Here is a 14262-nt window from a genome sequence, read left to right as displayed (position 1 = left end):
CCAATATTTTGGTCACCTGTTGTGAGAGGCAACTCATTGGAAAAGACCTTGATGCTGAGAAAGATTAAGGAGGAGAAGGGGACGATAGAGGACGAGATGGCTGGATGGCATCATTGACTCAATGGAGATGAGTTTGAGCAAGCTTTGGGAGTTGGTGATGGACAGGGAATCTTGGTGTGCTGCAGTCCATCAGGTTACAAAGAATCAGACATGACTGAGCAACTGAACCGAATTATGAAACCAGAATTTTCATAGTGGACTGTGTATGACTTCTTAGATTATTTTTGTATATATTTGATCATTGCCTTGTTAATTTTAGTTCAAGGGGCTTTAGCTATTTTAGAATATCATTCTAACAAATCTTTGAAGCTTTAGATATATAACTGATATTAAAATTAATGTGTGACTTGAAGACCATTTTTCTCATCCAATCAGTGATTAAATAGTGCCAAACAGAGGCAGAAAACTGTAGTGCTATGGTAGAAGTTTTATCCAGGCTCATCAATAGCCAGTAATCAATACTTAAATAATCCTCTTAAGAGTACTACTGCTCAAAATAATATTTATTACTTTATTTTCAAGAGTTTTATATGATATTTTTCTTTGCTTGTGAAAGAGTATTCTTAAATTTTTTTCTGCACTGGAAAATAATTTTATTGAGATACTGCCGGTTGTACAATCTGTTCTGACATTGGGCCCCCTCTTCCTTTGTAATTCTGTCCTTCTTGAGTGGTCCCATGAATGTTTTCTTGTCCTCCACAACCTGGAAGCTGTGAAGGCCAAATTTGGAAGTGGGATCAATAGACTTGAAGTCATCTTCTCTAGGGCCCACCGTTTGGTCTGCATCAGCAAAGACTTGCAGGTGAGCACTTGCTTTTTGGTTCCTATCATGCAGCCTTTGAGCATAACAAAGTCATTGGTCACTTCACCACAGTGGACAAAGCCACCCAGGGGGTTCTTGTCAAACAGATCATAATCAGTAAAGGTTGTTCTTGATCAGTATGCCCTCCTTTATGAAGTATCCTTGTTTCATATTGTAGATCTTCTTGTTGATCGTGGTGTGGTGATGGTAGCGTTTCTGCCCAGCCAGAGCTATAGAGACGGTTACGCAGGCAAGATAATACAACTCAAAGAAGGTAACCTTGTGCAGTCTTTGGTGGGTCTTACAGGGTAGCTTATTGGTGTGCCAACAGCTGCTCACCTCTTGTAGGCTTTGCCTTTGGTCACCCCAATGACATCAATCATCTGATACTGCCAAACATTTGATTCTCATGGGCATAGCTCAGCTTTCGGCCATAGTGCCTCTGTTAACCTGGATGTCCCTGAGGTAGGCCTTCTGGGATGGAGGAAGCAGGCACATTTTGGTGTGGGCAATGATATGCATGACCTGGCAGTATTTCTTCATGTTGCTGAAGTCTTTCTCCAGCTGCTTCTTGCCATCTGCATCCTGCCTTTTCTTGTACTCTTTGGTGAAGGCCTTCTTAGGTTTATGCCAGGTCCTACAGAAGGGCCCTTTGCACTCATTGCTAATGTGCTCAATAAAGATGTTCTCAAAGGTCCAGAGGCCTCTAGGTGTTTCCACTGTGCACAATGCCCACAGTCCCAATGGGCAGCATCTCCACTATGGGCCCAGCCTCCACAACTTCCTTCTTGTTCACCCTGGACTCTGGCATATCGATCTGCCTCACGATGTGGATCCTGCCAGCCTTGTAGCTGAGGAGGGCTGTGAGGTTCACAAGCTTGGAAGAGTCATCCTTGGGGAAGCTCTTCACCTTCCTGTGGTGCCAGCTGCTGCACTTGCACGGCAGGTAGCCCAGGGACTCATGCCTGGGAGTGGAGAACTTCCTGTGAGGCATCCTGCCATCAGATGCTGCCAGTAGAGCAACTTTATGTTACTTTGGATTGGTTTCCTCCCAGAGAACTCATATTGATACTCAATAATCTTTACTTTTCATCCAATATGGTCATTGTCCATTACTTTAACAATCAGTTCTCAAACTTATTAAAAATATCACACAAGTTTCCAGAATCTACCATTTTGGAAATGGAACTGTGAATCTGTCTTTGGTCATGCCATCATTCACATTTCCTGTGTTGTTCCAAGAATAATGATAGTGGGCATGAAATAATGCCTTTAAATTCATTATTCTGAGAAGCAATTTGTCAAGAACAGAATGCATGGATTCATTCAAAGCAGATGGATAATTTCTTATGAGTTTTCAACTTACTTGAGCTAAAATCCCTTCTTTCTGATGTTTACTCTTTTCATTCCTGTTTAAAAAGAAAAAAAAAAAAAAGCCAGGCTGTAGCAGGTCATAAATCTTCAAAGTGAAAGTACTGGCATGGATGCTATACAGATCTTATTTTGAACTTTGCTTTAAATTAAATTTCAGGTTTCATTGAAGGCAGAGAATTTTAAGAAATCAGATACATTAAAGATAAGCATATTTCATATGTGAATTACCTGCAACTTTAAACATCACAGGACAGTTATGAAAGATATTGAGAGCAGTGAAATAGGATAAGCTATTTGTTTTGATTAGTTGGGAAATCAGAGAAGAGGCATTAAGAACATAGTTAAGGGATTAACATTGATTCATTGATCCGGGATACATTGACTAAATTGGCAAGAGTAATTAAAATGAATTATCTAAATACAATTTTTTTCAAATTAAAATTTTTCTTTGAACTTTAGAAAATATTCTCATAAACAAGGATTTATACAATTTATGAGAAATTTGTGTTGACAAAGAAATCAAATATATGTGAACAAATCAGTTAGCAGTGAACATAACCCTCATCTCCTAACAAACAAAAGTCCACTGACTGTAGAACACACCAGATTTTCATTGACTAACACAAAAAGAGCAATTAAGAAAATGTTTTCTCTTAGATAATTAATTTTATACTTTTTATCCTTTTGACTATCCATTTGCTAAAAATATCCAATATGCTGAAACATTTCCTTCAGTTATTTAGGCACTAACATTCATAATAATTACTTCTTTCTTCAGTTATGAGTGATATTCATTAATTAAGAATAGAATGTGCACTAAAATTGGACATGTATAAACATGAATTCTGCAAAAGTAGACTCAACCATGGTAATGGAAGCAAGATTTCCTAATAAAAAGTCCTAAAAAATATTTTTGTTTGTTAAAATTTACTATGGATTATATTTTGAGAAGTGTTTTTCCCCTACGTCTGCTTTTCCGTTCATGCACAAGAAATTGATGCAAAGTCTAAGAATTATTACACCATTTATTTCTAAAACTTGTCATGCTTATCTCTAAGTGAATTTGGGAAGGCTCAAGATTTACATAAATAAAACTGATAAACAAATTATAGACTATAAAAATGTGGAGAGAGGGAGGCCAATATGCTAAAACCTGTAGCTTAAGATTCAAATAAGTTTCTTGTCTCCTAGAAGTCTTATGGAATGTCTGTCCAACTCAGAGTTAGTTCTCATACAATGAAAAAATATCAAACTTTTAAAATACTTGCATGTCTAGTGCAATACTATGCTTATGTCAACCAAATAAGGTAACTGTGTTAAGTATTTCCTGCTCAAATCCTTTTTGTAAAGATTCTGTTTAGGATAATTTACATTGATTGCATATACTAATTAAATTTATGAGATAATTGCTTAAAAAAAACTTTTGCCATGGTTGAAAGAGTCTTAATTTTCCTATCCTTATTATTAAGTTTTTCTGAGAATGCTTACTCTCTACCTTCTGATCCTTGCATTGCCACTTAACCAAAAGTTTGACAAAGCTAAATCTCTTAAACAGAAAGAGGATAAGAAAAATATAACTCCATGAATTCAATATTGAGAATTCAATTTGGAACTTGGGAGAATAATTTGAGGAGGTCCTTGGAAAGAAAACCTGTTAAAATTTGAAAAGAATAAAATAAATAAAAACAAACACGGTCCTGAATTTTAAAATTCTCTTTATAACAGAAATCCAGAGAATGACATACAAGCTAGACTAAAAGCTTCCCCTATGACTGTCAGCATTTTCATGTCTTTGAGCTGCCATGTTGTGACAAATACTCATTATAGAATGAACAATAAATGCTATCAGTAGGGAAAGTTAAGAAAAATCAGAAAGCACAAGAAAGTTGCCTGGTTCTGCATGTAAATATTTTTTTTCTTATTTACAAATTGCTTCTATGTAAAAATTTTCAGTGTTGTTCATCTTGCAAGAAACCTCACAGAGCTTGTTCTGCATTTAAACTACAACTGTGACCAGCCTCTCTAAAGAGCCGCTGCTCTGAGCAATCACTAAAAAGTCACTTTCTTCTGGGAAGAAATGTTTTCACGTTCTGCTTTCCATTCTTTAATTTGAATTCGTTTGTTATAAACTAGACTACATGTCAATAGGAAGACATTATGAGATTTTTAGGTGACCAGGCATAGGATCTAGTTCAGAGTGCCTTTAAGATGCAGTGAAGTGAAAGTCACTTAGTCATGTCCAACTCTTTGCAACCTCATGGACTATACACTCCACGGAATTCTCCAGGCCAGAGTACTGGAGTCAGTAGCCTTTCCCTTCTCCAGAGGGTCTTCCTAACCCAGGGATCAAACCCAGGTCTCTTGCACTGCAAGTGGACTGTTTACCAGCTGAGCCACAAGGCAAGCCCAAGAATACTGGAGTAGGTAACCTATCCCTTCTCCAGTGGATCTTCCTAACCCAGAAATCGAACCAGGGTCTTCTGCATTGCAGGCAGATTCTTTACCAGCTGAGCTATCACGGAAGATGCCTTCAAGATGCTGGGTATTATTAAGGTACTGAGGTGTGGTAGGCAGAATTCTAAAAATGATCTACAAGATTCCCTGAACAGTATCTGTCATATGGTAAATGGAATGAATGGATGGATAGAATTAACATTCTTGCTCTAATCTGGTGTTCTGATTTTCATTATTTGGCTTTCTATTATGATTATCTCTCTCTTCCAAGGCCATTAAGATGACCCTTTTGGATCAAGATACCACCTCAACTTCTGCCAAAATCATCTTTTCTCTGTTACTTTCTTCTTATTAGTATAAAATTCTCTGCAGCAAAACACAACTCAGCATTTCCTGTATCATCATCCCATACAGATACAGACCACTGCTTCCTCTCTCAATTCAATCGGTCTAGTAAAGAAAAGAAAATACGGAGAATCAAGCTGGGAAAATAACAAGGGCAAAAGTCTACTCCCCTAATGAAGCTCTGTAAGAAAGTACAGCTCAGGATGTGAGGACTGGAAGGTTAGACCATGAGAAATTGGCAATTTGTATAGATTTAAGGGATACAAGACCATAAACAGAAGAAAAAGGTTGTTAGCAAGAAGTGGATCATAAGTGGGAGAAAGTGCAGTTGACATTAAAATTAGTGGCAATGTGAGCATGTACAGAATCAGTAACGTAAGTAAGTAAAGTTCTATACAATGCACAAGGTCTGAATAGTGTTCATCTCAGCACCCTCTGCCTGCAGATTTCTGTACCCTAGTTCCTAACTGAAATATCTATGTAGTGCGTGTGTGCATGCTCAGTCATATCCAACTCTTTGTGACTTTGTGGGCTGGTTCCCCACAGGGCTCCTCTGTCCATGGGATTCTCCAGGCATGAATACTGGAATGAGTTGCCATTTCCTCCTGCAGGGGATCTTTCCAGCTCAGGGACTGAACCAGCTTCTCCTGTGTCCCTTGCATTGACAGGCGGATTCTTTTACCACTGAGCCACCTGGAAAGCCCATGTCTATGTAGAAGGCACTTTATAAAATGTAATGTTTCTATTTCCAGGTAAAACTTAAAGTCTTTATTGGAGTAAATTAACTTCAATTTAACTTTGTATGGATTTGATTTTTCTTAAAGACAATAAAAATAGCACAACCATACCTCTTCTTAGAAGAATATATTGCTCATATGTACTAGAAGATCCTAAGGGTTTTGTCTTAAATAATTATTTTTTCACTTAGGGAAGTTTTAAGTAAGGTAAAACTCCATATGGGAGATTTATTAATACTGATAAAACAATAACTTCTTTAAGACAACTTTCAATTTCTTCAAGCTCCACTGAAGAGTCTGTGAAGAAATATTACTGTAATACCTGAAATAGCTCTCATCTCTCCATCTTAGGACAACTTTTCTAATGCTCTCAAATGTGGTATGGAAAAAATTATGTATAATGCCCTTTTATTTTCACATCCTTCTTTCTTTTTGGATAAAAAATGAAATCTACTGATTTCATAAACTGTTCATTCTATTAAATTTGAATTTTTATTTTGCCTTTATTTAGTTCTTATATCATTGCTTGGTACTATATTAATTAATATTTATTACAGAGTATGCCTTAAAAGTAAAGTATGTACTTGATAATGTAAGTGAAGTTATCATAGGCTTATTTTGTGCCATCTATAGAATTGCATGCTACAAGAAAATAGAGCTTTTGATTTCATATTTAAAGTTATCTAGATTTAGCTACCCTCTCTGAGCCCTTATATTCACATTTGCTTGAAGTTTAAGTAATACATGAGCTTTAAAAAGTCAAGATGTTAAGTTCCCAGCTTAATTATGTCACTTTGACCAATTAATTTAATCTTCAAGGAATTCAATTTTTCATCTGCAAATTGGGGATTATAATAATGCTATCCTTAGAGGAATTTTTGTGAGGTTTAATGAGCTATTGCATGCTGAAGGTGTGACACATGTATAGCTTTTATTAAGGTTGATATAACTCCCCACTATATAGTGGGGAATTCTAGTAACTGTCTTAAGTTGTTATGAGACAGTATGGTAGAATATCTAAACAAGTAATGGATAATATTAGCATTTGAATGCTTCTTTTTAAAATGATCCTTCTCTCCTAATCCCCAATGCATGCAAATACATACCTGTTTTTAAACAACACCACAAAATGGATCCAGAAGTGCATTTTACCTCCTTAGTATAATTCTGCTATGGAATGGTAAGGAGTGATAAAAGGCCTTTTAAAATGAACAACACAAAGAAACAGAGGGAAACAATAGAATGGGAATGACTGGAGATCTTTTCAAGAGAATTGGAGATACCAAGGGAACATTTCATGGAAGGATGGCCATGATAAAGGACAGAAATAGTAAGAACTTAACAGAAGCAGAAGAAATTAAGAAGAAGTGGCAAGAATACACAGAAGAACTATACACAAAAGGGCTAATGACTCACATAACCATGGAGGTATAGTCAGTCACCTAGAGCTGGACATCTTGGAGTGTGAAGTCAAGTGAGTTTTAGGAAGCATTATTATGTACAAAGCTATTGGAGGTGATTGCATTTCAGCTAAGCTATTTAAAATCCCGAAAGATGATGCTGTTAAAGTGCTACATACAATATGACAGCAAATTTGTAAAACTCAGCAGTGGTCATAGGACTGGGAAAGTTTGGTTTTTCATTCCAATTCCAAAGAAGGGCAATGCCAAAGAATGTTCAAACTACTGTACAATTGCACTCATTTCACATGCTAACAAGGTAATACTCAAATCCTCCAAGCTAGCCTTCAGCAGTACATTAACAGAGAACTTTCAGATGAACAAATTGGATTAAGAAAGGCAGAGGAACCAGAGATCAAGTGGCCAAAAATTGTTGGATCATGGAGAAAGCAAGAGAGTTCCAGAAAAACATCTTCTGTTTCATTGACTACACTAAAGCCTTAACAAACTGTGGAATGTTCTCAAAGACATGGGAATATCAGACCACCTTACCTGCTCCCCAAGAAACCTGTATGCAGATCAAGAAGCAATAATGAACAGTATGTTAAGACTGTATATTTTCACCCCATTTATTTAACTCATTTGCAGAGTGCATCAAGTGAAATGCTGGGCTAGATGAATCACGAGCTGGAATAAAGATAGCCAGGAGAAACATCAACAACCTCAGATATGCAGATGATACCACTCTAATGGCAGAAAGAGAAGAGGAACTTAAGAGCCTCTTGATGATGATAAAATAGGAGAGTTTCAAGTTGGCTTGAAACTCAACATTCAAAAAACTAAGATTATGGCATCTGGTCCCATTATTTTATGGCAAATAGAAGGGGGAAAAGTGGAAGCAGTGCCAGATTTTATTTTCTTAGGCTCCAAATCACTCTGGATAGTAACTGCAGCCACAAAATTAAAAGATAGTTGTTCCTCGGAAGGAAAGCTATGACAAATGTATAGAGTATATTAAAAAGCAGAGACAGTTCAGCTCAGTTGCTCAGTCACGTCTGACTCTTTGTGATCTCATGGACCATAGCACGCCAGGCTTCACTATCCATCACCAAATCCCATAGCTTGCTCAAACTCATGTCCATTGAGTCAGTGATGCCATCCAACCATCTCATCCTCTGTTACCTCTTTTCCTCCTGCCTTCAATCTTTCCCAATCAGGGTCTTTTCCAATGAGTAAGTTCTTCACATCAGGTAGCCATAATATTGGAGTTTCAGTTTCAGCATCAGTCCTTCCAATGAATATTCAGGGCTGATTTCCTTTGGGATGGACTGGTTTGATCTCCTTTCAGTCCAAGGGACTCTCAAGAGTCTTCTCCAATACCACAGTTCAAAAACATCAATTCTTCAGTGCTCAGCTTATTTCTTCTTCAAAAGCATCAATTCTTCAGTGCTCAGCAAGAATCCCTTAGAAGAAATGAAGTAGCCCTGATAGTCAACAAGAGTCCAAAATGCAGTAGTTGGGTGCAATCTCAAAAATGACAGAATGATCTCTGTTCATTTCCAAGGCAAACCATTCAATATTACAGTAATCCAAGTCTATGCCCCAATCAGTAATGCTGAAGAAGCTGAAGTTGAACTGTTCTATGAAGACCTACAAGACCTTCTAAAACTAACACGCCTCCCCCCCCCCAAGATGTTCTTTTTATTATAGGGGACTGGAATAAAAAGTAGGAAGTCAAGGGATACCTGGAGTAACAGGCAAATTTGGCCTTGGAGTACAGAATGAAGCAGGGCAATTGCTTAACAGAGTTTTGCCAAGAGAATACACTGGTCATAGCAAACACCCTCTTCCAACAACACAGAAGATTCTACACATGGACATTACCAGATGGTCAATACTGAAATCAGATTGATTATATTCTTTGCAGCAAAAATGGAGAAGCTCTATATAGTCAGCAAAAACAAGAGTAGGAGCTGACTGTGGCTCAGATCATGAACTCCTTATTGCAAAAAGAGAGATGTCACTTTGCTGAGAAAGGTTCACACAGTCAAAGCTATGTTCTTCTTCTTGTTTTTTATCCAGTAGTCTTGCATGGATGTGAGAGTTAGACCATAAACAAGGCTGATGGCTGAAGAATTGATGTTTTCAAATTGTGGTGCTGGTGAAGACCCTTGAGAGTTGCTTGGACTACAAGGAGATCAAACCAGGGAATCAACCCCAAATATTCATTGGAAGGACTGATGCTGAAGCTGAAGCTCCAATACTTTGGCCATATGATGCAAAGAGCAGATTCATTTGAAAAGACTCTAATGCTGGAAATATTGAGGGCAAAAGGAGAAGAAGGTAGCAGAGAATGAGATGATTAGGTGTCATCACCAACTCAATGGGCATGAATTTGAGCAGACTCTGTGAGACAGTGAAGGACAGGGAAGACTGATGTGCTACAGTCAATGGAGTCTCAAAGAACTGGACATGACTTAGTGACTGAACAGTAACAACACAAGAATAAAATGGAATAGCACATGGACATAGCAGTAGCCTTCTTTGCTTTGTCCTCAACATAAAAACGTAAATCTGTTACTTTTAGTGCATTCTTGATGAAAACTATGGCAGGAAGTTCCACTTCTATAGTCATTTCCCATTATTTTGTTTTCTTTTAACTCACACAAAATAGTATTACTTATGGCATAGGATTGTGTCCGATAGTTGCATAGTTGCACTCACATCCAACTTTATGATTTCCACCCTAGATCTCCTAAAGTGGTGCCAGTAATTCATTCAGAAGGAAGGGGCTATAAGCAGTTCACCCCTGGGAATTTATTCCCCTAGTGGCAGAAAAGTCCTCATGTAGTTTCATCAATGGAGGCTTTCGGGAGACATATGATCAGGCTGCTTATTGCCCTAGGAGCTGAAAATTCACTTTTGGAGATGTGACCCCAACCACTACCTTCTGATTAGTTTAAAGGAATTGCATCATTTTTCCTGAAGCTAATGAAAGGGGAAGACACAGAACCTATATTTTGTGCACGCATCTTTATAGTGTGTGGCAAGGGAAACAAACAGCATATCTGTAGTTTAAATGCTTACTATTATGATTCAAGTACAGTACTCTATAAACATTTATCATTTAAAAATCAATTGAAAATGAATATTATCATGTCTCTCCTAAAACTTTAAAGCCAATTAAAATTGTTATGTTCAAACAATGCCTGGAAATACAAAATTCAACTATTCTTTTAACAAAAGATGTAAAAGTAGGGTTTATAAAACCTGCTAATTGGTCTTAAAACTGCTGCTTAGAAAAGCATTACAAATGTCCTCTTAGGAATATATCAGATCATCAGGAAGAGCCTACGGTCAAACAACTCCCACAATCTGAAATTTAATGACTTTACCAAGGTATGCCCTACTTGTTACACACACATGCATATATAATTAAGTAACATGTGTGAAATAATAGGCCATGAGATCGTAATCATTTATGTACCACTTACTTTCTCTAAATGTCAGCAGAGCTCTGGCTAATAGTCTTGGATCAATTGATAATTGTAACAGAAGGAGAATGTTGTTAATTAAATAGGCACCATGGCATAATCATTAATAATTGGTTAACTTTGTGGGTTTTAAGTGTCAGACAAATCAGCAATTGGGATCCCCATTAACAATTGTGGCATCTTCTATAAATTACTATCTCTGAACTTTAAATTTCTTCACTTATAAACTGAGAATAATACCTCTGTGTGGTGTTATTATAAAGTTTAAATAATATTACACAGTAAAAACTTGATAGGTGTTCATTGTTATTTTTATTAATTATAATAGAATTTGTCACCATTCAAATTCTGTTCCACTAAAACTACATTAAGTAACTAAACCATTGTAAAGGGTTGTTTACAAAGGTAAAATAATTTGGACACCCTGATTTCAAGTAATATTGAAAATTTGAATTTATCAGTAGAAAAGGGAAATGTATATTTAATAAAAGAGATTAGAACCTGACTTACAAGTATCAGTATGGATATGTATTGGGAATATATTTTATTTTTATGAAGGAAAACATTTCTTAACTCTGTACACTGGAAAGGTTTAGAGTCAATTGTCAACTCAGTAGAAATGAGTAACCTAAGTAAACATTCTGTGCTCTCTAAATATTATTTCCCACTATAAAGGAACTAAGCCTCATTAGAAGCTTGGCACACAAAATGTACAAGAAATGCATGGATTAATTTGTAATGATCAGAATGCACACAGACTATCATAGACTTTATGATTGTATTAAAAAGATTCAAGAGAACAACAGAAGCTTCTATTAGCCAAGAATGGGACAAATTGAGCATTAGTAAGTATAGTAAACCTAAAGAATAAAAGATATCAAATTATATAAAACCCATGGGATCATGATAATATTAAAAAGAGAAGCGATACTGTTTAATAGTGATTTCACTTATTTTAAAATTGCCAAGTAAAGTATCAAGCACTTTCCTGACTTTTTATATATACTCTTCCATTGGAAATCAAATAGTAGATGATAATTTTCTCTTTATAGAAGTATTCTAGCTAATAAAGGAAAAAGAAAGGATGGTGCTAGAATATCACCATTTCTCAGCTCTAAAGGATGAATGGATTGAGACTTCTATTAGTAATGGCTGCCACTATCACAAAAAAGAGAAACAACTATATATATATATATACATATATATACATCTTCTGATAAGGGGACACAACACTGGCACGCAAATACCTTTGCAAAATAATTCCATGAAGAAATAAAACTTAATCAAATTCTCAATCCAATTTACAGAAAATACAGAGACTTTTGTTGAACATCACCACAGCACCATAGGGAAGTATCAGAAAAGACACAGAATATGAGACACTTAAAATGAACAACCTGGTACCTTCAACAAATAAATGACAAAGTTCAAGAGATAAGGGTATAGAGAGAAAAGAGAGGAAGAGGGGGGCATCTGTAGACTAAAGAGACATAAGAGCTTTATCAACCAGTCAAAATGAACAGAACCTATTTGGATTCTGACTTTAAATAACAGACAATGAAAAAGAAAGAATATCTTTTATGTGGTGATTAAAACAGTGAGTAGCCCTTGGGCAATATTAAGAGAGTGGTTAGCCTTTTTACATGTGAAAATGTTATTATGGCTGTTTTATTAAAAATGGTAATTATATTTTGAAATTCCTGTGATATCTTTTCAGAATATGTGATTAAAAAAAACATTGTCTTCCTATAGAAAATTATTTGGCATGAATTTTTCAGATACTTTTTCACTTAAACTCATTTTCTTAAATAATAAAAATTTACTAAGCTTTTTAAATGTGGAGCTAGCCTTCAGATCATGTGGCTATAATTGGAGCAACAGGTTGACATGTCTGCTTTAAGCCTCTCCTCAACTCCCCAAGTACAAGGACTGTGGCTCATTTGCTCTCTATCCTGAGGGCCTAGAATAATGCTGTTATAGTTGGTGCTGAAGAAATAACTGTTTGAACTCATGTTGAACTCAGCTGTGTACTAATCATATTATCACAAATAATAAATATTCTTCCATATGAGTGAAATACACACTAAGCTTTTTAAATAGATAAATAAAACAAAATATTTTATAATAAATAATAATTACATATAAAATAAATAAAATATATTTAATTTATATTAAATATAATAAATATGTATATTTATAATAAATGAAATGAATAAATGTTTTACTTATTTTTATAAAATAAAGTAAAAAATAAATTAAATTAAAAAATAAAATAAAAATTTACTAAGCTTTTAAAAATGTGGAGTGAGCCTTCAGATCACGTGGCTATAATTGGAACAACAGGTTGACATGTCTGCTTTAAGCCTCTCCTCAGCTCCCCAAGGACAGGGAATATGGCTCATTAACTCTCTATCCTGAGTGCTGTTATAGTTGGCACTGAAGAAATATTTGTTTGAACTCATGTTGAACTCAACTGGGTACTAATCATATTATCACAAATAATAAATATTCTTCCATGTGAGTGAAACACACACTAAGCTTTCCCATTCATTTGGTCACAGGACAAGAGGCTTTACAAAAGCAAGCATATAAGTTTTCCTATGAGAAAATTTATTTCAATTGTTGGCTGAATTAGACTTAATTTCATGCTGTGTGTTTTTCAGGACAAGAAAAGAAAATGGAAAGACGATACACTTAATACTTTCTTTGTGTGTTACTACCATTTAATCCTCACAGGAGTGGTTGGTGACATTTCAAACATTTTACAGAGGAGGATGCATTGGACTGGGGAGGGGGTATCAGTGAGCTTAACAGACGTTTAAACTTACCTCAGGAGTATGAAGTAGATTCATACCAATTTGTCTGATTCCATACTTATATATGCTCCTTTCAATTAGAGTAAACCTCTTAGAATAGGAAAGTAGGTGACTATTCTCCTTATGGCAGTCAAAAGGACCCATTAACTGTTTTTCATGTTGTATTAGACATCTACACATGATACAGAGCCCAGGAAAACTTGGGTTGTATTTCAAAGGAAACCTTTCCAGAGAGAAGTTGGAGGTGATTCTATATTCAGGTAATTTACAATCATTGTGGACCAGAGTATTGTCCTTTCTGATGTATTTTTAAAAATCACAAGTACAAACAAAATTAGGAAAATGTATATGAGGCCCTTTATAAATATAAGAAAGTGGTCATACAGATTCTTAAAGTCAACTGTGTCATAAATGAGTTGAAAATGTGATCTTACTGAGAAGCCTATATTTAAAAGCTATAGTTCTGATAAATAACTAACCTAATCATAACACAGCCAGCTTTATCATTTGGACACAGTTCTCTAACTAATCATTGCATCACTTATTGATTTAACTAACTTTTACTTTGCCTTGTTTGCAGAGAGTTTTGAATGCATTTATGAAATCCTGCAGTACTCACTCTATGGCAGATAAAACAGTTTGTGAAGTTACCTTCCTGAGGCAATGTTGATTGTATAAAGATGACTCTATATTAAATTATTTTTATATAAGATAGTCTATGGAATATCTAAGGGTTTTATCTACGTATATATTTGTTCTTTTTCCATTTCTCTATGGCCC

At 35.7% G+C, this 14262-nt stretch overlaps 1 pseudogene; it reads right to left on the bottom strand.

The window, feature by feature from the left end:
• Window positions 1-586: 586 nt before the first annotated feature.
• LOC133233063 (large ribosomal subunit protein uL3-like) lies at window positions 587-1856 on the bottom strand (annotated as a pseudogene).
• Window positions 1857-14262: the final 12406 nt, after the last annotated feature.

Source organism: Bos javanicus, chromosome 19 (assembly GCF_032452875.1).
Source record: "Bos javanicus breed banteng chromosome 19, ARS-OSU_banteng_1.0, whole genome shotgun sequence".
NCBI classification, from domain to species: Eukaryota; Metazoa; Chordata; class Mammalia; order Artiodactyla; family Bovidae; genus Bos; species Bos javanicus.
Note: the sequence above shows the minus strand (reverse complement) of the source record. Positions and strands in the feature narration are given on the sequence as shown.